At 41.6% G+C, this 23,812-nt stretch overlaps 1 protein-coding gene, 1 long non-coding RNA gene and 1 pseudogene across 3 annotated transcripts in view; 2 read left to right on the forward strand and 1 right to left on the reverse strand.

Moving 5' to 3' along the window:
* Window positions 1-23,812, reverse strand: part of PHF20 (PHD finger protein 20) — a 169,954-nt gene that overhangs the window by 141,987 nt on the left and 4,155 nt on the right. Inside the window, exon 1 of one of the 2 annotated variants that reach the window (XM_042980477.1) lies at window positions 3,469-3,554. The exons of the other annotated variant lie outside the window; for it this stretch is intronic. The gene's annotated coding sequence lies outside the window, so the exon portion shown is untranslated. Of the gene's footprint in view, window positions 1-3,468; window positions 3,555-23,812 lie in introns of those variants that run through there. 2 annotated transcript variants of the gene reach the window in all.
* Window positions 3,651-14,936, forward strand: LOC122237217. Its single transcript, XR_006215494.1, has 3 exons — window positions 3,651-4,415; window positions 7,146-7,635; window positions 14,819-14,936. It is a non-coding gene; the product is annotated as an uncharacterized LOC122237217 (long non-coding RNA).
* LOC122237499 lies at window positions 4,978-5,090 on the forward strand (annotated as a pseudogene).

A 23,812-nucleotide genomic window follows, 5' to 3' on the forward strand; every position in this document is an offset into this window, starting at 1 on the left:
TATTTGAGCCTCACGTTGGGCACAAAGTTTACTTTAAAAAAAAAAAAAAAAAAATTAGAGGTGGCTGGGTAGCTCAGTTGGCTAATCGTCCGACTCTTGATTTTGGCTCAAGTCACAATCTCACGGTTCTCAAGATCGAGCCCCACAGACAGTGCAGAGCCTACTTGGGATTCTGTGTCTACCCCTCTCTCTGCCCCTCCCTTGCTCATTCTCTCTCTCTCTCAAAATAAATAAATAAACTTAAAAAAAAAAGAATTATATTCACAATTAAGAAACAAATATTTAAGCATTTAAATTTGACAAAATACATAGAAATTCAAACTCCCAAAGAAATTTTAACCATGGTTTTAAAAGCTAAATGCTAGAATAACTGTAATTAAGTATAACCCCCTAGTCTTCAGAAGGGGACCATGGCCTTGTACAAACTTGAAGGGATGTGTCTGGATAAAGAGAAAGTGGAAAATAATACCCCAGCAAAAGGCTAACCACCACCTTTTTGTTTCCAGAGATATCCGTGGCTTTGTGTATAGAACCCCACTACTCCAAGTGTAGTTCAGTAACATTAGCATCACCTGGGAATTAGAAATGCAGCTACTAAGGTCCCACCCTAACCTACTAGATAAAAATAAGCATGTTAGTAAGACCCTCCCCCCATAGACAATTTATGTGCACGTTCAAGTTTGAGAAGCACTGACATAGAATACTTTAAAAATGCACCGTATATAGCAGTACCAAACAAAGTACCAAACAGGCATATAAAGAGACAAAATACCTGCTCACTTTCTGTAATCATATTTTATTGGGTACTGCTGAGACAGACCTCCAATGTTTTTTAATCAATTTGGTACTTACTAACGACCATATGATCTAAATGTGGCATACATTTCACTTCCTGAAATAAAACACCTTAGCTCTAGGGCCTTCATGAACATGAAATATGAAACAGCTTAGTTGTTCTGAAATACAATAATGGTTAATTTTATTCAAGTTCCAACATTGAGTTCAGAGCACTTCTCCACAAGCCCCATTAATTCCACAGGTTCCTGGGAGTATCATTAAATCCCCCAGCATCCCTAAGAAGCAGGTGCTTGGCAAACATCCAATCTCCAAATGAGATTCAGAAGGACCTGGTCCTGAAAATGCAGTACCTTCATTGCCTGACAGTGTAGCTTCTCAGGCCCAAACTCTCTCCCCCACTGAGGCCTCATACAGCTGCACACTCAAGTACTTCCCAAAAGGGAGAAAGGTCAGATGTATCATTATCCCATAAGCACTTGGGATTCCAGCTGTGGAGAAATTAATCCGGTTAGGGGTGCAGGCAGAGAAGCCCTGAATAAGATCCGGAAAGGCAGAGGGTAATACAAAAGAAAGAACCTACTGAGAGGCTTTTAAGAGACAAGAGGTCCCAGATACTTAGAGATTTTAAGGTGGGGACTGGGAACAAGGCTTGGCAGACACGTGAGAAAATGATGGGGGGAGATAAGTATCCATCCCCCACCTGCACCTCAGAGACAAGAACAAAAAGAGTGACGAAGAGATTCCTCCAAATGACCTCTTTTCTTGATAAAAGGAAGGAAGAAAGCCAAAGTAGGGAGGAAGCTTAATGAGCTGGAAGCAAGACTAGAAGAATCTCTTCAGATTTTTTTCCCAATACTGGGGAAAAAAGCAAAGAAGAAAACAGTACCCATCTAACCAGAATCTTATAGGAAGCAAACTACCCAGATAATAAAGAGTCCTGTGAACAACCAAAGAAATGCGAAGGGATTCCTTTCCAGTTTAAACCCATGCTGGGGGGTAAGGCAGTCCTGGACCTGAGGCCACACCTCCCATATGAGTAGAAAAGGGAAAACCTCTAAAGACACCAGTAAGCAGAGCAGCGTCCAAAGAGAGTTAGGATTCAGAAAAATGCAGAAAATGGGATAAGGCGAACCAAGACAGAAGAGTTTCTGTTAGTAGAAAACAGAAAGATAAAAGATAAAGTAGACACACATGCAGGCACCCTTTAGGAGGGGGAATCTTCCCCTTAGGGGAGGGGAATTCAGGAGGTGTGACTATAGGAAGTGTGCTCAGAAAAAAGGCCACAGAAGCAGAGAAAGTGCTGTGCTGAAGAAAGATACGCATTCACCAAAGGAAGAGGAAATGGGTGCCCTGACCAACAGGGAGAGCACCTAAAAGGGAAATGGGGTTCCAAAGAGGAAAGGAAACTGAGGAATGAGAATGTCTTGGATAACAGAAAAGCTAAAAAGAACAGGAGGCATGCTCAAGAACCAAGGATCATGGACGGGAAATGAGAGGACAGAAAAAATGTGTGCCCTCTGAGATTTAATAAGCATCAGGAAGGTGGCTGCACCCTGAGAACTGTGTAACCAAAAAGGGTGGACTCTGTACATCCTGAAGGCACAGGAAATAAATACACTTTCAGAATGAAAACCAATCTCTCCAGGAAATAAGGTAGTTCAATTTGAGGAACTCATGAAAATGGGTGCAACCCCAAGAATACAGTGACTAGAAAAAGCAGTGAATTCTTTTATTTGTGCAACTGCAAATATCTATCTTTAAACTTCAGGATTTGGATCGCAGACTCTGGAAATGAGGTGCACCCCCCACCTTTGAAGGGCTGGGGAAATGAAGTGGCCCCCAAATTTAAGAAATCTTGGAAAGCATATTGCAAGATCTGGGGCCTGGAGAACGGGATTCTTCCTTGGATTTATGGGAATATAGATATCCCCAAAACGTTGGCTATTGGACCCCAGATCTGAGACTCAATAATGGGGCAAACCCCAAAATTTGAAATGGAGTGCGTATTCAGAATTGAGGCTCGGAAAAGGGAGTGTCCTCCCAGTTTGGGGGTGGGTGCTTGGGAAATGGGGTACATCCTCAGTTTGAGGGGCTTTGGAAATTAAGATAAAACCCCAGGGCTGGAGTTTAAGAAAGGGGGTGCACCACATTTTCTAAACTATAGAGAAAGGGGACACTCCCATAGTCAGGGGCTTGAGAAAGGGGTGTGCTCCCCAGAATAGGATAAAAGAGCCAATAAAAGAAAACGCGTTCCCAAAGCACAAGGCAACAGCAGAGGCTGGTGGTGGAGCTCTCGGGGGCCACAACAGCACAGGTTCTAGCCCTAGCCCTTACCCCCCACCCCCAACACGGCCCGCTCCGCGCCCCAAGCCCGCACCCCGCGGCCCAGCCCCCTCGGGCGGCGCTGATTGGCCGCGGCCTCCGTCATTCCCTAGGGCAGCCCTGGGGATTGGGCGCCGCTCGCACGCCCGCCACGCTCTCAACAGCGGTCCCGGGGCCTCCCTCCGGGCTGGGCGAGCGGGGCCAGGACGGGAGCGAGGCCGGGCAGGGAACCCGAGCAGCGGTGGAGGCCGTCACCGCTCCCGCTAGCACGGCGCGCACGGCGTGGGCCCGGCCCAACCCGGCCCCAGCCAGCCGGCTTCTCCTCGCCGCGCCTCGCCGCGAGCTCACCTCACAGCCCCGCTCCGGCTGCGCCGCTCCAGGACCAACCGACAGAAGGACTCTGCGTGCTGCGCACCACGTGACCCCCGGGACGCGCCCAGCGTATCCCCCGCCCCCCACACACACGCACCATCGCCACCACCGAGTGACGCAGCGCCCCAGCTGCCCCGCCCTCGGCCCCGCCCCGCCCGATCCCCGTGGCGACGGCTCCGGCGGGCCACGCCCCCTGCCCTGACGCGCGGGAACCACGCTGGCGCCCGGATCCACAGCACGAAGTCCCCACTCACCCATAACCACTGAGGTTACACGAAGCCTGGGACTGGACACTATGCATCACCTGTGAATAATGTCTCCTAAATGCGTCTCGAAGCCTCCCACTTTTCTCCATCCCATTGCCAACACTGCAGTCTAAACCACCTCTCTCTTGGATGATGGTGGTCCCCTCCATCTCATTACCCTTTTCCTTTACAATCTGTTCTTCACATACAGAGGTGGAAGCTTTTCAAAACTCAAGTATAATCACAGCCATCCCCGGCTCAAAGCCCGTTGCTCACTGTTCTTCGGATTGAAATCTTAATCTTCATGGTAGCCTATCAACCAGGCTTTTCAAAGGCTGAACCTAACCTACCTGTCTCACATTTTCTCACATCCCGCTTTCCAAACGTTCTCTGCTCAAGCCAGGTTGCTTGCCGCCTCCGGGTCTTTGCACTAATACCTTCTCTACTTCGCCTCATTAACTCCTAGGAAAGGATTCCAACTGCTGGTGTGGAGAGGACCTGTAGTTTGCCTCTGGGGAGCGAGATCAGAGTTGCAACCACACCAAAAGGGTATGATATGTTTTCCCAAAGGAATTTGGAAGTCCCAAGGAGAGGTGCTAAACAATTGTTATTTATGAGCCAATGAAGACTTTATTTTACATTGGAAAGACCAAGCAGCCAGATTGCACTTTGTAAAATGTAAGTCCGATTATGTCACTGTACTGCTTAAAACAACAAATCTGTCTATTCATCTGCATCCTTCACCCTTGCTCATCCCCTGGCCACACTTTCTGTCAGTTTCTATGGCTCTTTCTAAGTTCTTTTCCAGCTCCTGGGTCATTGAATAAGCTGTTGCTTTTTGCAGAGCTGACTCTTCATCATGCAGGTCTCAGTTTATCATCTCCTCAGTGAAACTCTTTTCAGCTACATTATCTAGAAGAGCTTCCCTCCATCACATGCCTGCCCCATGACAATTACTCTCTGCCTTATCACTGTTCATTTTCAACAAAGCACTTAACACAGTTTTAATTATTTCATTTGTTCTCTTGATTGTATTTGTCTATTTCCTAAATTAGAATTAGGGGCTGTCTTATATTAACTGAATTGTCAAACCTGACAAATAATAGATATTCAATGTGTATCTGTGGAAAGAATGAAAGGGAAAGAGAAGCCTATCAGGCTTGAAGAGGGCATTACTTTGGGGCAGAGGGCAGTGCTCTTAGGAAGAGGTTCTGGGAAACCAGGGACAAAAGCTTCAGTTGTGTTCACTTTGGCAGCACATATACAAAAATTATAACAATACTGAGATTAGTGTGGCCCCTGCCCAAGGATAGCATGCAAATTAGTGAAATATTCCATTGTAAACAAATTTTTTTCAGGAATCTGAGGACCAGAACCACCTGCATAAACTCAGCTAAGTGCTCCAATACAGCTAAGAAAGGACCTTCCCAGGATCTTCTTGGTTTAACACGAAATCATTCAAATGTTAGTGGCTGTTGTGGCATGTGGAGAATTTATTGTCCCACAACCATAGTAATGTCAAGAATCCCAGACTCAATACTCCTGCATAAATACAACATGTTTCTTCACTTATTCAACATGTATGCATTGAGATCCACGCTTGAACTGGGCACCAAAGACACAGGGCAGAATGGCATTTGGGCCCTACTGTCAAGGATCTCAAAGCCTGGAAAAGAAATCATCACAGTTTGGGGGCACCTGGGTGGCTCAGTCGGTTGAGTGTCCGACTCTCGGTTTCAGCTCAGGTCATGATCTCACGGTTCATGGGTTTGAGCCCCACATCAGGCTCTGCACTGAGAGTGAGGAGCCTGCTTGGGATTCTCTCTCTCTGTCTCTCTCTTAGCCCTCCCCTGCTCACTCTCTCTGTCTTGAAATAAATACATAAACTTTAAAAAAAGTTTAAAAACATCATCACAATTTGTAAGTTAAAATTCTTAAAAAAAATTTTTTTAATGTTTATTTTTGAGAGACAGATTGACAGAGCGTGAGCGGGGAAGGGGCAGAGAGGGAGACACAGAATCTGAAGCAGGCTCCAGGCTCCCAGCTGTCAGCACAGAGTCCGACACAGGGCTCAAACTCACAAACTGTGAGATCATAATATGAGCCAAAGTCGGATGTTTGCCCGGCTGAGCCACCCATGCACCCCTGTAAGTTAAAATTCTCTTTGGCTGTTGCAAGTACAATCACTGACACTGTTGCCAACACAAGCAGAAGAGAACTATATTACAGAAATATTGAGGACTGGGCACCTGGGTGGCTCAGTACATTAAGCAGCTGGACTCTTGATTTTGGCTCAGGTCATGACCTCACAATCGTGAGATCGAGCCCCACCTGGGGTTCTACACTGACAGCACGGAGCCTGGTTGGGATTCTCTCTCTACCCCTCCCCTGCTCACACATGCGCTCTCGCTCTCTCTAAATAAATAAATAAACTTAAAAAAAAAAAAAAAGGATATCGAGGGCCTAGAGCATGGAGGAGGGCAGGCTTGGAAAATCAGCAGACAGAAAAGGAGCTTCACCAGGAAGCAGCTGCTTCTGCCAGCAGCACTACACACCACAGCTGGGATTCAATCCTAACATCCTTTTGTCTTTGAGTCACTCACTTAAAAGGCAAAAAAAAAAAAAAAAAATCTTGGCCAGGAGCCGCTGTTGATTGGTCAATCTCAGGTCACATGAATTAGTTCAAGCTGCCAGGGAAAGAGGAGAGGCGCAATCTGCCCCTAAGGATATTCCCGCAAATTGGGGAGGGAGGGGAGAACTGATGCTGGCCAGGCAAAAATAACTTGATGCAGATATGAATAAAGTATCTTGAGAGTTAAACTCTTTCTGATTCCTGCAAAACCTGGTTTGCCAGCTTCTTCTAAACTGGATGTTCACTGGCTGCTAGTCACAGAACTCCATTTGCCAAATTCTGATCAAAAGCCTGGTCTTACCACTGCCTCCCTGGCTGCATCCATCTTTGGGCCTTAAGAACCAACCTCTTCAGCATCTCACTAGTAGTTGGTCTCAACCTCCCAATTATTTCTTAGATCCTTTCTTCATACAAAATAGGCATTCAACTAATAGTTGTAATTAGTGAATAAGTGAATGAATGTAAAGCAGCCTCAATTCCACAGAGTAGAATCTCTCCTGCTAAGTATCTAACCAATTTAGAACCCCGGCTTCAGCCTGTAAAATGACAGCTCCACAACAAAATTGTGCATACACCCAAGGTATACAGCAGCACAAGAGGCATTCAGTAGCTACACGGAAAGTCCTCTCACTCCCTAAGCATCTCTTCATTACTCTTCATTACTCTTCATTACTTTTCTTCTTAAATTGTCACATTTAGGTTAAATAGCATATGAGAAAATGTATTATAAACTGCAAAGCTCTATATAAATGATTTTCTGATTGCTTCCTTCCTAGATTCGTCATCACCTGGAGTATTCAAAATGTCCTTGACTAAAGAGAAGCAGAACTAAAGGCCTTAAGTGAGATAGGATATTCAATTAGAGAAAACTAATCTTTCTCAGCCTCTAGCTAGCAAACCTTTACACTCTGTCCTTATGCAACCCCAAGGTATTTACAATGAGTCTGTCCAGAGTAAAGGGGAAAACTAAAATAGAAATCAAGCCCCTTAGCTGTGACTCATACTGAACAGACCCCATATACTCAGAGCATCACCAAGCTTGAGCCTGTCAGTCTCCAGAGCAGGAACTGGGGCATGATATCTGCAGCACCCAGCTGAGTGTGAGAACTCAGGAAGCCGGAAACCACAGTCACAGCAGCATCTGAGAGAACCAAGAACCTTCACAAGGCGCCAGGGGCCCAAGGGAAGCAAGTTGAGTCTTGGCCCTGGCCTGAGGTCTTCCAGTCTGGACCTGATGGAAAGTTCTTGAGCCTTAGTGCTCTCCAGGTGAGGGGGAGGAGAATTAAGTAGGAATTTCCAGCATTTTGCAAGATTATAAGAAGGGAGGGAGAAGAGGAAAAGGAGAGAACATTTTTTTATTCTTGTCCTAGCTACTAAAAAGAGTGATAAAATTCCCCTGGACCACTTCAAGGGACTATGTCCTGTTCAGCTCTATACCTTGGGGACCCCAATACCTAGCACTGTTCCCTGTACTTTAAGCATACTTAATGCATATTTCTTGTGAGTTGAAACTCATGCCAATCAGAGATAAAGAGAAAGGGGGGAGGAGTTTAGCCCTAGGGACTAAAAGAATGGAATGGAGGTTTAAAAAGTTGATGAAATGAACAGTCTCTAAATCTGCTGGTGCTCCACTCCCCAAAAGTCTTATAATTTAATTTTAAGTAGTTAATGGTTTGTCATATGGTTCAAATGCCAGAAACTATATAAAAGGTATACAATACAAAGTTCCCTCAAATTCCTATCTGTCATTGGTCCTATTTCCACTGGTTAATCACTATTCTTACTTTCTTAGGAAGACTTTAAGGATTTCTTTTTTTTTTTTTATGCCACACAGGTGGTTTTTTTTTTTTTAAGTTTATTTAATTATTCTGAGAGAGAGAGAGAAAGCATAAGCAGGGGAGGGCAGAGAGAGAAGAAGAGAGAATCCCAAACAGGCTGTCAGACACTTAACTGACTGAGCCACCCAGGCGCCCCCTTTCAGGATTTCTCTCTATATATATATGTATATAAATTCAAATATATTCTGACTCTTTTATTCAAAAGGAAGCATTTTTTTAAGATTTTTTTTTCTAAGTAATCTCTACACCAATGTGGGGCTTCAACTCACAATCCCAAGATCAAGAGTCACGTGATCTACTCACTGAGCTAGTCAGGGGCCCCCAAAAGGAAGCATTTATATATGTTGTCCTCCATCTTACTTTTTTTTGCTAAACAAGGTTAGACACCCTAGAATACATTTTGTACAATGGCATAAAAATAATTTCCTCATTATCTTGTTTTACTTTATTGCTGCATAGTATTCCTTGTGTGGATGTACTATAATTTGCTTCATCAGTCCCTTATTGAAGGAAATTTGGGTTGCTTTCAATCTTTTGCAATTTATTTCTTTTTAAATGTTTATTTATTTATTTTGAGAGAGAAAGCATGCACGTGTGAGTGGGAGAGGGGCAAAGAGGGAGAGAGAGAATCCCAAGCAGGTTCTGAGCTGTCAGTGCAGAGCCTGACGCAGGGCTCAATCTCATGAACCATGAGATCATGACCTGAGCAGAAATCAAGAATCAGATGCTTAACTGACTGAGCCACCCAGGTACTTCCAATCTTTTGCAGTTTAAAAACAATGTTCCATTTACAAATTGTAAAGCACATGTGCACAGACGAACTGTACTCTAAATTCTCAGAAATGGAAGCTATGAGCCACAGCAATATATGCATTTATAACTTTGTTAGAGATTGCAATTTGCCCTCTATAGATTCCGCAAAGATATATAACTCCACAGTTGCAAAATGTGTCGCAAGTAATCTGTTACTTGCAATAATTAAAATCCAGCAATTTATTTATAGTTTAAGCGACAGAAGCAGTTTCAAAATTATTCCCATTATCTTAGTCTCATTTACTTTCATTCCTGGTAAGGAAAGAAATGAGTAATGTTCTAGTTTCTACTTACAAATGTGTATAACACACTGCACAATTGTGTGTATCATATATGTCAATGTCACCCCCCATGTGTCGTTAAAAGAGATATATCAGAAATTATCTTGATGATTTTGATGTAGAATAAAATATCCTTAAGCATGAAAGGACAAGCCATTAAGGAAAATATTATATATTGAACAACATTTAAAAATTCTATTCTATCCACAAATATAACATACATAAACAGATAGTTTCAGGTATGTAGGGAAATGAGACTGGGAATGGAGGCTAAGGAAGTGTAACTCAAACAAAGAGGGGCCATTCACTTTGTTTCCAATGTTCATAAACGATGCTGCATTAAGAAAAAGTGAAAAGGGGGTAAAAAAGAAAACCTACTTAAGATAGAACATGGTTTTGGCTAAAATGAAGCCCAGTCTCGGGAGGATTAAAAAATTGATGATGAGGGTGCCTGGGTGGGTCAGTCGGTTGAGCGTCCAACTTTGGCTCAGATCATGATCTTGAGGTTCATGGGTTTGAGCCCCACATTGGGCTCTGTCCTGACAGCTCAGAGCCTGGAACCTGCTTCAGATTCTGTGTCTCCCTCTCTCTCTGCCCTTCCCCCCATCATGCTCTGTCTCTCTGTCAAAAATAAATAAATATTTTAAAAAATTAATTCATGCTCTGTCTCTTTCTGTCTCAAAAATAAATAAACGTTTAAAAAAATTATTTTTTAAAAAAAAAGGGGCGCCTGGATGGCTCAGTCGGCTAAGCGTCCGACTTCAGCTCAGGTCATGATCTCGGGGTCCGTGAGTTCGAGCCCCGCGTAGGGCTCTGTGCTGACCACTCAGAGCCTGGAGCCTGTTTCAGATTCTGTGTCTCCCTCTCTCTGACCCTCCCCCATTCATGCTCTGTCTCTTTCTGTCTCAAAAATAAATAAATGTTTAAAAAAATTTTTTTAATTATTTAAATGATGGTTTGGGGAGATATTTTATCTTAAAAAAGGGGGGAAGAGAAACAATGTTGCAACAAATAATTCTCTTAGTGGGGTGCCTGGGTGGCTCAATCAGTTAAGTTTCCGACTTTGGCTCAGGTCATAATCTCACAGTTTGTGAGTTTGAGCCCGAGTTGGGCTCTGTGCTAACAACTCAAAGCCTGGAGACTACTTCAGACTCTGTGTCTCCCTCTCTCTGCCCCTCCCCTGCTCGCACTCTGTCTCTGTCTCTCTCTCCCAAAAACAAATAATAAAACATTAAAATTTTTTTTTTAATTCTTAGTGATGATCATTCATAACGTTTCCAATTGTTATAAACAATGTTTCATTAAACAGCCTTGTATATTCAATACAGGAGAAAAAGAGAAAAAGTGGAGTTGGGCTGGCTTAATGAAAATAGTGAACCAAGAATATGAGTATATCCTGAGTATATCCGTGTAATTACATGTATTTGAAGTTTAAAAAAAAAGTGATGATGATGGTGGTGATGGTGAAGAACGTTAATAACTGACATTCTGCTGCCCAAATCCCACTGGATTTCTTCTTGCCTGCTTATTGACTCACTAAGACCCAAAAGCTCTCTTCACCTTCTTGCTGCCCCACACTTGTGCATTTGAAATCTCACCTCCGTGACTTCACCCAACCCAGCACAGCCCACGGTTCCCTTGGGACTAAAACCATATCTCACATCCAATCTTAATTCCAAATTCCAGGCTCTAAATAGCACTCTAAAAGTCACTGGGTGATAATTATGGAGAAACAGGTAGTCCCAGGTACTCTCACACCTTATTCCACTTTTTCTGCTCTCTTTGACTATATCATTGTCTTTTTTTTTTTTCCTTGCTTCTTCATAAACCCTTTTTAGGTCTTTATGCTTTTTTTTTAAAGTTTACTTATTTGTTTAAGCAATCTCTACACCCAAAGTGGGGCTCAAACTCATGATCCCAAGATCAAGAGTCACATGCTCCTCTGACTGAGCCAGCCAGGCACCTCTGGGTCTCTATACTTTTCAAAGGTTTATTTATCCTAGTTGCTAAATCATCATCCCTCCTCCTCCTTTTATTTTCAGGGGAGGCTTTTCATTGCAAGAGGTAAAATAGAGGCAAAAACCTCTGCATACTTGGCTAAAGTAGAGACGAAAATTGCCATAAAAACCCAAATGACAAAACCTGACAATTACAAGAGAGTTGGATCCTGCCCACATTTAACTCTCCCTGCCCCAGAAGGCTTCTGTCCTCCCATCAGATGCCTTGGGGTAGGACCTCTGACTTTTCAAAGGCCAGATGGGGAAATAAAATTTATATTTATATTCCCTATAGATTTTCAATTTTTTCTTTCACTCCTACACACTCACCTTTGCCTATCTCCCCTTCCTATTGTATTTCAAATCTTTATCTTACCCCCCCCCTCTTTTAATATGTATTTATTTAGGGTGCCTGGCTGGTTCAGTCAGAAGAGCATGCAACTCTTCATCTCAGGGTCTTGAGTTCCAGCCCCATGTTGGGGGAAGAGATTACTTAAACAAATAAAACTTTTTTTTTTTTTTTTTAAGGGGCGCTGGGTTGCTCAGTCGGTTAAGTGTCTGACTTCGGCTCAGGTCATGATCTCACAGTTCCTGAGTTCGAGCCCAGTGTCAGGCTCTGCGATGACAGCTCAGAGACTGGAGTCTGCTTAGGATTCTGTGTCTCCCTCTCTGTGTTCCTCCCCTGCTCATGCACTCTCTCTCTCTCTTTAAAATAAATAAAAATTTTTTAAAATTAAAAAAAAAAATTTAAGATCTGTTTCAGGTGTGCCTGGATGGTTCAGTCGGTTTAGCACCCAACTCCAGCTCAGGTCATGATCTCACAGTTTGTGACTTCAAGGCCCATATTGGGCTCTCTGCTGTCAGCAGAGCTGGCTTCGGATCTTCTGTCGCCCTTTCTCCCTGTCCCTCCCCTGCTCATGCACTCTCTCTCTCTGTAAAATAAATAAACATTAAAATAAACGAATAAAAATAAATGAATAAATAATAATCTTTCATATCCTCAGAATTTAAAATTGATAAGGGTGGGGACTTTGTTTTGTTTACTGCTATATCCCCAGTGCATGGAATAATGTCTAGCATGAAAGAGGTACTTAAAATGTCTCATGGATGGCAATATCAAACAATGTTTTTGGAGTACTTCCATTATGCCCTCTATTCTAAGTTTCTTTACACATTTATTTTCTCACCTAATCTTTATAACAACCTTATAAGATTTAACAACTCTTTAAATGTGATGTCCCAAACTTTTCAGTGGCCTGTGAACAACTGAGAAAAAAATAACAGGTCGATTTTAAGCATGTGTAGATCTATCTGTAGTGTAAATATTCACACTGGGGCTGATTTCAAACTACCAGTGTGAGATCAACTGGCTCCACAAATTCCTGGACATTTAATAATTGGTTCATGAGCTGGTACAAACCCTCCAGCACATCACTGGCTAGCAGAGCATGGAAGACCTTTCACAAATTAGTACTTATGTATCTTTCCAAAGAAATCGTCTCTGACTTTTCAACTCACCCACGCAATCGAATTGTACAGAATTCCTGTCTGTGTGAGAACATGCCCTGCTTGTCTATACTTAATTGTCATTGGGCAACGTGCTCTATATCTGAGAAGATCTTTCATCTTTCCTTTTTATATCCCGGCTTTACATTGATGCATCTCCAAAGCAACCCCAACCAATTCAACGAATAGTTGTTAAACAACCAGTACATTCCAGGCAGGATGCTAGGAGCTAGGGGAGAGGGGAAGGATAGAGATAAAGGAGAAGCAGTCCATGTTCTCAGAGTAGCTCACAATCTGGTAGTAAAGGCAAATGTGTAAGCTGGATTACAATCCAATAAGAGCAATAATGAGAGATTGATGGAGTCTAACAAGTGTAGGCAGGATAATGGCCAACTTCCTAGAGGATAAAACACGAACGTATTTAAGGACAGATATTTTCTAGGCATGGAGATACAGGCCATCTGAGACTTTACAAACAGATTAAAAAGTGGGGTAAAACAGATGATAGGGCATTCTGGATTCCTCTGTGCTCCCCAAACTGTCAGTGGGAAACCACTGCACTCCATTATAGGAGAATCTCCAATAGGAAAATGATCAAAATCAATGAATAGATTATGAACACAGGACTTCAAAATAAAATCTTTTTTTAAGTTTATTTTGAGAAAGAGAGAGAGAGCACAAGCAGGGGAAAGGCAGAGAGAGAGGGAGAGAGAAAGAATCCCAAGCAGTTCCTGAACTATCAATGCAGAGACCCATGCAGGGCTCAAACCCACGACCCGTGAGATCATGACCTAAGCTGAAACCAAGAGCCAAAATTAAGATTCAGACGCTTAACTGACTGAGCGACCCAGGTGCCCCAAAATCCTTTTAAAAAATGGGGTGCCTGGCTGGCTCATTCAGTAGAGCATGCAACTCTTGATCTCTGGGCTGTGATTCAAGTCTCATGTTGGGTGTAGAAAATACTTAAAAACAAAATCTTAAAGGGGGTACCTGGGTGGCTCAGTTGGTTAAGTGTCTGACTTCAGCACAGGTTATGATCTCATGGTTTATGGGTTTGAGTCCTGCGTCAGGCCCTATGCTGTGTGGAGCCTACTAAGGATTTTCTCTCTCCCTCTCTCTCTGCCCCTCCCCTACTCTCTCTTTCTCTCTCTCAGTAAGTAAATAAAAACTTAAAAAAAAAATTTAATAATAAAATATTTTAAAAAATCATGAACACAAGGAGAAATATGATAATAAGTCACCATCTTGAGGGGCACCTGGGTGGCTCAGTTGGTTAAGCATCCAAGTCTTGATTTCAGCTCAGATCATGATCTCACGGTTTCTGAGTGTGAGCCCCACATGAGGCTTCCTGCTGTCAGTGCAGAGCCTGCTTGGGATTCTCTTTCTACCCCATTTGCACCCTCTCTTTCTCTTTCTCAAAATAGATAAAAATAAACTTTAAGAAATAAGTCATCATCTTGAGAAATGTTTGCCAAAATTTTGTACCTGTTGCTTATCATCAAATCCATGGCCAGCAAACTAGGTATTCTGTTGATGGATCAAAGAACACCATAGAACTTGATAGCCCTGTTTCAATCAATACAAGCATTGGAAAATGTAGCAAAAAAAAAAATATCGGAAATGACAAATAAATGTTGGTGGCATATAGAGAAGAGTAAACGTGATAAATATATAAATAATAAAAAATAATGAAACTAACACTATGTTACAGCTACTGATTTATGTGCCTTACTTGTATTAAATTATTTAACTTTTGTCTCAACTTGATAAAGTAGGTATTATTATTATCCCACAGATATTTCACAGATGGGAAAACTGAGACTTAAGACAAGTTAAATGAGTCCCTCAGTGTTACTGACATATAGTGGCCTGCTGGAGCCAGCCTCTTCTGGCTTGCAAGAGCTGATAGATATTCAGTTGGAGCTTAAAATAGGCAATAGTGGGAATATTTACATTATGGCAAATATTACACATCAGGCTTTCTTGTTTTTGTTTTTGTTTTTGTTTTTTTTAGAGAGACAATTTATCAGCATACCATTGGTAGTCTTGGGTATTATTCAAGGCCCTGGAGACAAAATAATGAACAAAATGAACAAAAGTACCTGCCTTCATGGAGTTTGTAGACTAATGGTAAGAGATGGGCAATGAACAAATAAGTAAAATATAAGGTATGTTAGATGATGACAAATGTTATGAAGAAAAATAAAACAGGAAAGGGGAATAAGTAGTTAGAGAGAGTTAGAGGATGGTCAGGGAAAGCCTCACAGAGAAGGTAACATCTAGGCGTGCTTGGATGGCTTAGTCAGTTGAGATTTCAACTCTTGATCATGATCCAGGGTCATGGAATCGAGCCCCACATTTAAGCTCCGTGCTGAGCATGGAGCCTGCTTAAGAGTCTTTCTCTCTCAGGTGCCTAGGTGGCTCACTTGGTTAAGCATCTGACTTGGTTTCAACTCAGGTCATGATCTTGCAGTTTGTGAGATCGAGCCCTGCAGCAACTCCTGTGCAAGCCTGCTTGAGATTCTTTGCCTCCCTGTCTCTCTGCCCCTCCCCATTTGCACTCTCTCTCCAAATAAATAAACGTTAAAAAATCTCTCTCTGCTCCTCCCCATTTGCACTATCTCTCTCCAAATAAATATTAAAAAGAATATTCTCTCTCTCCCTCTGCCCTTCTCCCGCACTCATGCTCTTTCTCTCTAAGAGAAAAAGAATTTAAAACAGAGGGGCCCTTGGGTGGCTCAGTCGGTTGAGCACCTGACTCTTGATTTCAGCTCCTTGGGTCATGATCCTGGGGTTATAGGATCAAGCCCAGAGGCAGGCTCCTAGCTGAGTGTGGAGCCTGCTTGGGATTCTGTCTCTCTTTCTGTCTCTGTCTCTCTCTCTTTCTCCAATCCCCTCTGCCCCTTTCCCCTGTTCACACTTTCTCTCTAAAATTAAAAAAAAAAAAATTTTCTTTTAATAAGTTAACATCTGATTAGTGACTTTAAGGAAATAGTAAGGAGGCAGACTTGCATCTGTCTTGAAGAATGTCCTAAGCAAAACTTCATAAATGCAAGGTTCTTATAGGTACAAATGTAGGTTGGGTATTTAAGGAACAACAAGGAAGCCAGTTGCCTGGAACAGAGAGAGTAAAGGGGAATCTGTAAGGAAGAGTGTGATAAATATACATAGGCATTGTTTTTTTTATCTAAACAAACATTTTATCTTGGTATTCATAGCTGGATAAATCAGAAACAATAGCAAAAATAATAGCTAATGTTTTTGGTTTTTTTTGAATAATATAGCTCATGTTTTTGAATGTTTACTGTGAGTTGAACACTGTGCTAAGTTATTCACATACATTATCTTACTTAGTCTTCTTCATATCATTTTACTTAATCCTCATAGCCGTCTGTGAGGCTGGGAAAAGTGAAACCTAACTAAAAGATTAAATAAATTATACAGAATTACAATATGTAGGAGAATGGATGAGAAGCCATGCCTGTTCCTGTCTGCTCTACACCTACCCTTCTCTACCCTTCTCTACTAGATTGAATTGGTAGGTGAATTTCTTAGATCCACAGAGTTAATTTGAGTGAAGAGGTTTCAATGTAATTGTAGGGCAACTGAAGGATGTTATTAGGTATGTGGGTGTGATTTGGCTTATGATTAGAAAAACAAAAACCTATAGCCCTTAAGAAAGGCATTAAGAATTAACTGAAGGGAGGGCACCTGGGTGTGGCTCAGTCGGTTAAGCTTCCTACTTTCAGCTCAGGTCATGATCTCACAGTTTGTGAGTTTGAGCCCCACATTGGGCTCTCTGCTGTCAGAGAGCCACTTCAGATCCCCTGTCCCTCTCTCTCTACACCTCCCCCCACCCCGCGCGTGCTCTCTCTCTCTTTCAAAAATAAATAAACTTTAAAAAAAAGTAAAAAAAAAAATAACTGAAGGGAAGAAAAATGAATTAACTAAAAGAATAATTTTAATTGAGGGTGATGGGGAAAGACACACATAGAAGGTAGCATTTGAACTGGACCTTGAGGACTAAATATCAGATCCTTACATACCGGTCGTCATTCATGTTAAGGAGGCAGAAACCACATTTTACCAAAGAGAATTTAATATAATGGATTGTTAACTATATAACTGAGGAAGTAAAATGAGAAATCGAAGGTATCACATTGGTAGTAATTGCAGGAACAGCTACCACTCCTAGGGCTTAGGAAACAAAGGGAAGAGGTTGGAATTATTAAAACACAAAACTTAAAAATAAACAAATAAATAAATAAACAAACAAACAAATAAAGGAAGGGCCAAACAGAGCTGAAATTCAGATGTCTGAAGAGAAGGTGCTGCTTGGCAGGTGCTTGTGTCTGTGAATTCAGAGGAAGGGCCCCATGGGGTTCGGACCCAGACCGGCCAGTAGAAGACACTGGGCAGTCAGTGCCAGTGTCTCTGAAGAGGGAATAATGAGACTGGTTCTATGAGTGTTGTAAAAACTGCAAACTGATTGAGCTGCTGTAATGGGAAGGAGCTGCCACTGCTAGAATTGAAGCTTTGCTGGATGCCACAGAGGGCAACAGAAAGCAAGCAGGAAGGCTTCCATCGTTCCTTGTGAGCCTTGCAGTGTTCTTCTAGTAGTCTCTATTAGGCGAGCTTAACAGAGAGCCAGTAGGCAAAGGCAAAGTATTTGCAGAGTCCCAACCCCAAAATCATAAAGCAGAGGGTAGATTTGGAGCTGAAAAAATATCTAATAACTGACTCACCTGATAGGCAGGCTTTGCATGGTCTGGCTTTTCATAAGCTTCTTTGCTACAGTCACATAACCTTCTGGCAGATCCTTAAAGACAGCATACTTCCTCCTGCTACCAGGCCTTTTGCATATTCTATTCTTTGACTGAACTGTTCTTTACCTATTAAATGCTATTCCTTGCACTAAATCTTCCTTTAAAATGTTTTCATAACACCTTAGACTTCTCTTGTAGCATTTGTCACAGTTGTACATCTTTTTACTCGTTACAGTCTTTTGATTAACTCCTGCCTCCTCCAACTAGATTGTAAGTTCCAGGAGGGCAGGGGCCATGACTGTTTTTGTCCTCCTTTGTTTTCCCAGTGCCTGGGACTGCCACATAGTAAAAATTCAGTATATATTTGTTAAAGGAAATATTTCAATATCCTGGAAATGGAGAATGAAGCCATTACACGATAAGATATATATATTAGAAAGCAGAGATTTGGGGCCTTTTCATTTCCATTTTCTCCCTCCAGCATATTGTTCTAGAGGATCCTTTTCTTTTTCTTTTTTTCCCTTCTTTTTTACTGAGGTAAAATTCATGTAACATAAAATTAATCATTAACCATGCTAATATGTCTAATTTTTGGCATTTAGTACATTCACAATGTTATGCAACCATAACCACTAGCTAGTTCCAGAACATTTTCATCATACCAAAAGGAAATCTCATACCCATTAAATAGTCACTCCCCATACTTCCCTCCCCACACTCCCTGGCAACCACTGGTCAGCTTTCCATCTTTATGGAATTACGTATTCTGAATGTTTCTTTCCTTTTCTTTTTTCCTTTCTTTTTTCCCTTTCTTTCTTTTTATTTATGTTGATGTTGGGGGAGAGAGAATCCTAAGCAGGTTGTCAGCACAAAAAATGATGCAGGGCTCAATCTCACAAACTGTGAGTTCATGACCTGAGCCCAAATCAAGAGTTGGATGCTTAAATGACTGAGCGACCCAGGTGTCCCTGAATGTTTCCTATGATAATACATTTCCTATGATAATACATTGTGTCTGGCTTCTTTCATTTAGCATAATGTTTTTGAGGTTCATTTACTTTGTAGCATGTATCAGTACTTCCTTTTTATGGCTGAATAATATTCCATTATTTGGATATAAACACAGTTTATGCATTCATCAGTTGATAAACATTTGGATTGTGTCCATTTTTTCGGTTATAACAAATAGTAGTGCTATGAAAATTTGTGTATAGTATTTGTTTGAAAACATATTAAGTATTTTTGAAACAAGATCAAGAGTCACATGGTCTACCGAGTCAGACAGGTCCCCTGAAAATACATCTTCAGTGCTCAGGTCTATACCTAAGAGTGAAATTACTGGGTCACGTGGTAATTCTATATTTCACCTTTAGAGAAACTTGCCAAACTGTTTTCCACAGGAGTTGCACCATTTTACATTTCCACCAGTGATGTCTGAGTGTTCTACTTTTTCCACATTCTTGCTAACATCTCTATTTTCTTTTGCAACCACTGCATACAAGTCATGTTCATGCTGCATAGATTCCAACTCAGATGTTTCACTTATATAAGGATGTAGGACTTGGTTATTTAGAGATATTTAGACGTATAATGTCTCTTTGGGCTTTCTCCAGAAAATAATTGCTAAGGACTTATTTTTTTCCGGCTCCAAAAAAGAATGAATGAGCCTACTAAATACATCCTTTTTTTTCTGGGCTGTTCATTGTACAGGACCATTCACTCATATCATGTAATCACATGCTTTCATTCAAAATCATTGTGTGTTGATGCTTCTTTTGTTTTTCATCCATGATTTTCAAGGTATATCTCCATCTTGTGATGCCTCGTCAGCAGGATCCTCCTATTGCTAGATTCGCTTAAATCCCAAATCTTTTGCAGTGTTATGCTTGATTGCATTTCTTTTTGCTTCCGTTAACAGATTTTTTTTTCCACTTGACTACTGTTTATTGAGGATCCATCATGAGCCTGTTTCAACCCCACAGCATCCTTACACTGGGCCCTACAGAGGAGGGACAGAAGGGGGCTAGACAGTGACTGCAGCTTGAGGCCCTGTTCTGCCGCAGGACCGACATCAAGTGTCCGTATATGTCTGCCAGCCAAATGAATGGGTCATCCGAGCATCAAACCCATTTCCCAGAAAATAGTGAGGTTCAGGAGAGAAGTTATCTGGACCCAAGGACTGCTGTGGGGGAGGTTCTGACCTGCTGTACTTTCCTTTCCTCCCTTCAGGGTGACCTGTTAGCAGATACTTTTTTTAAGATTTATTATTATCATTGTTTCTTCATTTTTGAGAGAGAGAAAGAGAGACAGAGTGTGAGCAGGAGAGGGGCAAAGAGAGAAGGAGATGCAGAATCTGAAGCAGGCTCCAGGCTCTGAGCTGTCAGCACAGAGCCTGACATGGGGCAGGGCCTGAACCCATGAACTGTGAGATCATAACCTGAGCCAAAGTCAGTCACTCAACTGACAGAGTCCCAAGATTGTTTATTACTTTTAAGTAATCTCTATACCCAATGTGGGGCTCGACCCTATAACCCTGGGATCAAGAATTTCATGCTCTACCAGGTGCCCCCCTATTAACAAATACATTTTTAAAAAATGTTTATTTATTTAAACTTATTTATTTATTTATTTATTTATTTAGAGAGTACGGGGAGGAACAGGGAGAGAGAGGGGGAGAGAGAGAATCTGAAGCAGGTACCATGCTGTCAGCACAGAGCCCGATATGGGGCTTGAACCTACAAATTGTGAGATCATGACCTGAGCCAAAATCAAGTCTGATGCTCAGCCAACTGAGCCATTTTTAGCCTCATTAGCAGACATTTTTAAACAATACACTGCCTCCTAAATTGCAATGTTTTATTCAGTTCTCTGGTAGTCAAATCAGGATATTTTAGGATAAATATATATTGCTTTGTCTGGTTCTCTATTCCTGCTTCTACCATTCCTTCACTTTAAATATTACTTGATTTGTATGCATTTGTCAAACTCATCTATTAGTACAGTTAAGATTTGTGCATATCACTGTAAAATTTACCTCCTTAAAAAAATCATAACTACTAAATTCTAGCTAAGAATAGGCAATGCTGGAGCGCCAGGGTGGCTCAGTCTGTTAAGTTTCCAACTTCGGCTTGGGTCATGATCTTACAGTCTGTGAGTTCGAGCCCAGGATCGGGCTCTGTGTTGACAGCTCAGAGCCTGGAGCCTGCTTCAGATGTTTCTCCCTCTCTCTCTGCCCCTCCCCCCTGCAAAAGTAAATAATAAACATTAAAAAAATTAAAAATAAAAGAATATGCAATGCTGAAGTGTTTAGTGATAAATGTACTGATGTCTATAATTTATTCAAAAAGTGTTAAAGGGGTGCTTGGCTGGCTCAGTCGGTGGAGTACTCAACTCTTGATCTCGGGGTTGTGAGTTTGACCTCCACAATGGGTGTAGAGATCACTTAAAGATAAAATGTTTTTAAGACTTTTTTTCTTAAAATATATATTTTTTAATATTTATTTTTGAGAGAGAGAGAGAGAGGGAGGAGGAGGGGGAGGGGCAGAGTAAGTGAGAGGGAGACACAGAATCTGAAGCAGGATCCAGGCTCCGAACTGTCAACACAGAGCCCAAGGAACCCACGAACCCAGTGATCATGATCTGAGCTGAAGTCAGTTGCTTAACCGACTGAGCCACCCAGGCGCCCCATTAAGATTTTTTTCAGTGTTTATTTTTGAAAGGCAGGGAGGGGCAGAGAGAGAGGTGGACAGAAGAGCTCAAGTGGGTTCTGAAGAGCCCAATGCAGGGCTCAAATTCATGAACCTTGAGATCATGACCTCAGCTGAAGTTGGATCCTTAACCAACTGAGCTGCCCAGGTGCCCCAAAGATAAAATCTTAAAAATAAAAAATTAAAAAAATTGAAAATTAAGCTGGATGAAGGGATAGACAGAGGGTTGGTACATAGTTATGTGATAAAGCAAACATTACAAAATATTAAATGTAAAATAGGTGGGGGCACCAGGAGGGCTCAGTTGGTTAAGCATTCAACATTTGATTTCGGCTCAGGTCATTATCTCATGGTTCATAAGAAGGAGCTCTATGTCGGGTTTCATGCAAACAGCACAGAGCCTGCTTGGAATTCTCTCTCTCTCTCTCTCTCTCTCTCTGCCCCTTCCCTGTGTGAGTTCTCTCTCTCTCTCTCTCTCTCTCTCTCTCTCTCTGTCTCTCTGCCCCTTCCCTGTGTGAGTTCTCTCTCTCTCTCTCTCTCTCTCAAAATAAATAAATAAACTTTAAAAAATGAAAATAGGTGGTAGGCACATATACAATGATCTCAACTGATAATTTTCATAATAAAATGTTGAAAAAATACTCCTTAACTCTATAATGATCTACATCAATCAGCTCCTTCCAGAAGATTCTGTGACCACTTGCATCATAGTCTGATCCCATCAATTAATTTCATTTGATATAAATAAATAAACAGATTTAGAGGAATAAATGGGATAATGTATAGAAAATAGTTTACAAACTATTGTCATTTAAATATGCTATTATTAATAGTATGATGTTCAAGGTATTGAGTTCATGCAAAATTTTAATGCAAAACACTATGTTGAACATGATTTTTGTTCCTTCAGGTGTTTCCTAACTAAACTGGAAACTGATTTTAGAGAGAGAGGGAGAGAATCTTTTTTTTTTTTTTTTTTTTTTTTGAGAGATAGAGAGAGAGGGAGAGAGAGGGAGAGCATGGGGAGGGGCAGAGAGGAGGGACAGAGGATCCAGAGCAGACTCCAAGCTGACAGCAGAGAGCCTAACTCAGGGCTTGAACCCACAAACTATGAGATCATGACCTGAGCCAAAGTCAGAAGCTTCACTGACTGAGCCATCCATGTGCCCCAGGGAGACAGAATCTTAAGCAGGCTCCATGCTCAGGGTGGAGGTCTATTCGAGACTCAATCTCAGGATGCTGAGATTGTGACCTGAGCTGAAATCAAGAGTTGGGTGTTTCACCAACTAAACTACCCAGCGATGCCTTGAGACTGTGCCTTTATTTTGTACCCACAAATCAGCCTGCAGAGTGCTGAAAATACTGAAGCCTCTAAATTTTTATTTTTTATATATATTAAAAAAAAATTTTTTTTTAATTTTTGTTTTTCAACGTTTTTTATTTATTTTTGGGACAGAGAGAGACAGAGCATGAACGGGGGAGGGGCAGAGAGAGAGGGAGACACAGAATCGGAAACAGGCTCCAGGCTCCGAGCCATCAGCCCAGAGCCGGACGCGGGGCTCGAACTCATGGACCGCGAGATCGTGACCTGGCTGAAGTCGGACGCTTAACCGACTGCGCCACCCAGGCGCCCCTAAAAAAATTTTTTTAAGGTTTATTTATTTTTGAGAGAGAGACAGAGACAGAGACAGAGTGTGAGTGGGGGAGGGGCAGAGAGCAGGAAGGAGACACAGAATCTGAAACAGGCTCCAGGCTCTGAAGTGTCAGCACAGAGCCTGATGCAGGGCTCGAAATCATCAATAGTGAGACCATGACTTGAGCTGAAGTTGGACACTTAACTGAGCGAGCCACCCAGGCACTGGAGTTCTAAATATTTATTGAATCAATCAGTAAATGGCATATTTCACTGATAAAACTCCAAAAGAATGTTCTAAATTCTATTTTGTTATAGTGTATTGAATATTTTCATTTTTATTTTCAAGGTAAAATAGTGTTTTGGGAAATCCTGTTGCCCGTGGGATGGACAGATGGGCTGTATTGTCATCTTATTCATGAGTGCCTCTTAATGTTCTTGATTTCCTTAACTATGGGAGTTTAAAACACTGTATTTTTGTGACCAAATATTAAACTCTGGCAAAAACATTGATTGTTGCTTCCTTATCTAGTTTACACAGGATCTTAAGAAACTGTATCTTAAGTTTGAGGAACAGGATTCTTTGTTGGTGATACCAAGCAAAATTATTATGAGAGTACATGGCATCAACCTGAAATACATGGTTAGTAATGTACCCCTGAAAAATCTCTTCTTTGAAGGACTAATCATTCTCAAGCTGATGAACATTCCTTTAGGATATGTCACTAAAATGTCCCTGACATTATGGCCAGTAGACAGACAAATCTTTGAAACAAATGCCAAATTCAATCAGTAAATTGATTAGATAACAAAGTACTAAGGGGAAGGATTGATAGTTTCATATACCCAAATCAGGCAAAATCATAGGGGTGGCAAAATTATTTCTATCTATATGAAGAGCC

Source organism: Panthera tigris, chromosome A3 (assembly GCF_018350195.1).
Source record: "Panthera tigris isolate Pti1 chromosome A3, P.tigris_Pti1_mat1.1, whole genome shotgun sequence".
Classification (NCBI taxonomy): Eukaryota; Metazoa; Chordata; class Mammalia; order Carnivora; family Felidae; genus Panthera; species Panthera tigris.